Source organism: Camelus dromedarius, chromosome 15, assembly GCF_036321535.1.
Source record: "Camelus dromedarius isolate mCamDro1 chromosome 15, mCamDro1.pat, whole genome shotgun sequence".
NCBI classification, from domain to species: Eukaryota; Metazoa; Chordata; class Mammalia; order Artiodactyla; family Camelidae; genus Camelus; species Camelus dromedarius.
In genome coordinates this window covers 35,282,190-35,285,466 of record NC_087450.1, presented here as the reverse complement: position 1 = coordinate 35,285,466, position 3,277 = coordinate 35,282,190, and positions in this window count along the sequence as shown.

Below are 3,277 nucleotides of genomic sequence, written 5' to 3'. Positions count from 1 at the left end.
CCACCCACCCTTTCTTTTTGCTAGATTTTTTTTAAATTGCTGGGCATAATTAGTTCTGGGCAATTGGCATGGCAATTTTCTAAGTTGCTAAGTTGGTCAGACTACTTCCTCACTATAGTAGTTATCTGTATATTTTCTCTGAACTTTCTACACACCCTGCCAGTTAGCTGGTCTCCAAATTGGGGAATTGTTCATAAGGTTTCTAAATACATGTGCACTTATCTTCACCTCCATCATGCATTCTCTTTGAGAAGAGTTATGGGGAAAGAGTAGCAAACTCTGGAATCTTCTGTCCTTATTTTCCTCTGATAACCATTTTTCAAATATTATAGTATAGAGATATATATGTATTTTTTTCTGTTGTTAACTGGTAGTTCATAGTCACTGTAATTTTACTCTTAAAAATTTTAGAAGGAGAGTTTATGATTTAGCTTTTCTTGGTTATGTAAATCATCAGTGTGTTGAGTGAACTTTTAAGAAATCTGCTTTTGTGGTGTTCAGTATATTTGATAGTACCCAGTCATCCAAATTCCAGAAGGAATATGGTTATCAGATGCCTGAGAAAGACATCAGTAGCTCTTGTATAATTCCCTCATGTGTGATATGATGGGCCATCACTGTCTATGCTTCATGGCAAAAGAGATTTTGTAGATGTACTTAAGGTTACTAATCAGTTGACCAATTTCTTCATTGTAGGGAGGTTATTTGGGTGGGCTAGGCTTAATAAAGTGAGCCCCTTTAAAAAGAGAAAGTTTTCAACGGTGAGCAGCAGAATAGGAAATCAGAGATTTAAGTCATAAAAAGAACTTGATGGGCCATTGCTGGTTGGAAGATGGTGGGGTTCAACTGAGAAGGAATGAAGGTGGTATCTAGGAGCCAAGAAAGGCCCCCAGCTGACACCCAGCTAGGAGAAAGGGACTTCACAGGATCTACAGGCACAGGAACTGGATTTTTCCAAGAATCTGAATGAGCCTAGAAATGGACACCTCCCCTAGAGCTTCCAGATAAGAGCCCAGTCAGGCCAAAACTTTGATTTCAGCCTTGTGACTCTAGGCATGGAACCCAGATGAGCCCATCCAGAAATCCAACCTACAGAATTGTGTGTGAATAAATGGGTTTTGTTTTAAGCCATGGAGTTTGTGGCAGTTTGTTCTGTAACAAGGGGATGTGAATTCAAGGCACATTCAAAACAGTCTGCAGAGAAATGTGGAAGGTACATACCTGTCCCTGTAGAAATATTTTAATGTCCAAAAGATGCCTTGTACCAGATTTAAGAACCAGTTCCCTTTTCTAGGAAATCACATTTAATTTCACTCTTTTCTAACTTCCAACCCCCTTCTTGATTCTGTTAAGAACTCCTCTCCCATTTAGATCTGTCTCCTGGCCTGACCCACCAATCTCAATTTCTATCAACCCTCCATCAGGTTTGTAGCTCACTAGGAACTGGTCCCATGCTTTCTCCTCCCTTTTTTGGCCCTACCCATCCATCTGTCTCACTTGTTTTTTTTTTTCCTGTTCCATAACTCTGTTGAATAAAAGGGAGTGCTAAGTTAATTTTGTTCATTTCCATAAGCTTCATTCCTTTTGGAAATAATTAATCTTGTACTCTGACAATATATACAAAACAACTGTGGATATTTAAAGAAAATTGCAATGAAGTACAGCATGTTCTACTTTTACAAACAAGGAAGAACTTCTTAGTTTAAAATGCACATCTCTAGTGACAGATATGTACAGTTAATTTTATTCAATAAGAAAATATTCCAAAGACTTCCACATTTTCAAATAGGTATTTAGGATGCTACATGATACACACATCCTTATTCTTTATGTCTGTGCTATTTATTTCCATAGTTTTTTTTAAATTGATACACACATAATACTCTATGAAAATGTTTCTGAGTAGGAAAGAAATTGTAAGTAAAATAAAGCAAAGGAAACACAAATTTACCATATCCCTGACACCTTTCTTTCTCTTTCCTCTGGTACAGAACATTTTAAATAAGGAGTACAAATGTATAAAGATCACAGACATATGAGAAAGGAAGAAAGAAGTAACAAGGAGAAAATGTTTTTATTTAATATCAAAAAACTGTCTTATAAAAGTTTGGAGGATTTATTCTTAAAGGGAAAAAAATAAAATGTCTAATAAATAAAACAGGCATATGGGAAAAAGTGAGGTTTCTGGTAGTCAACTCATTTTTGAAATCACTCTGTGTAAACAAAGGCTATTTCATGCATCTTTGAGTCCTTAAAATTAATTCTATCTGATTCACATTCAGATAGATGTGGAAACATGGCTCATTTAAAGCAGTGTAATATTTATTAATCTCTGTTTCCCATGATTAGAACACTGTTGGGGTCATAGGATATTACAGTTTATGTGAGGCCTTATAGGAAATATTTTATAGGAGTGCATGCTGACACTCTGGTTTCTCCCCAACATGTCCTGTACTATCTCAATGCCAACCTGCAGTAACAATTCACAAAGACAGACTGTGTTGACAGAATGGTACTTGGGAAGGAAGTTTAGACATACGAAGAACAATTTGTTTGGAACAAAGACATTTTGCAAAGTAATTTTGGTTGGTATCAAAAAATAAGAGAAATTGGCAAACTTCTCTGAAAGATTTCTGTCTTAGAACCATTAATGATTGAAGCTGAGAACCTTAAAAGTCATTAAGTTTTGCCTCCTCTATGCAGTGCAGTCTAAATTACATACAGCAGGCCTCATAAAAAGTAGGTCCTTATATCCAAAGTAATGTGTCATTTCACACATTACTTCCTGTTATCCTTTAAAAGTCTTTTTCAAAACCTTTTAAAATCAAGGCACTCTTTCCTAAGCCGGGGTCCACTGAGAGGAAACTTCAGTGTGGCTGCACCTGGATCAAAATCGAGCAGAAGCCATTGAGGAATCAGCAAAAAATAATGTATTAGCATCTTCATTTATTCAACACTCCCTCATGGCACCCAGGAGATGACATGGTAGGTATGTTATCAGGAATTCATGAATGTAGTATAACTGAAAAGTGTCGTGTTTTACTTTCCTTTTAGATTAAAAAGTCATGAGGACAAAGGTCAGTTGATTCAGATTTGTTTGGATACAAAGCTGAATGGAATGTGCAGTGTGTGTGTGTTACCCCGTGTCAGACTTTTAATTTTTCGCCTGTAAGTTGTTATTCACCAGCAATGTTAACCTTCTAAAGGGCAGAGGGCATGTTTCTGTAATTCTCTTAGTGAGGCGTCATGATGAAATGAAAGCCCATTAAGTTATTTT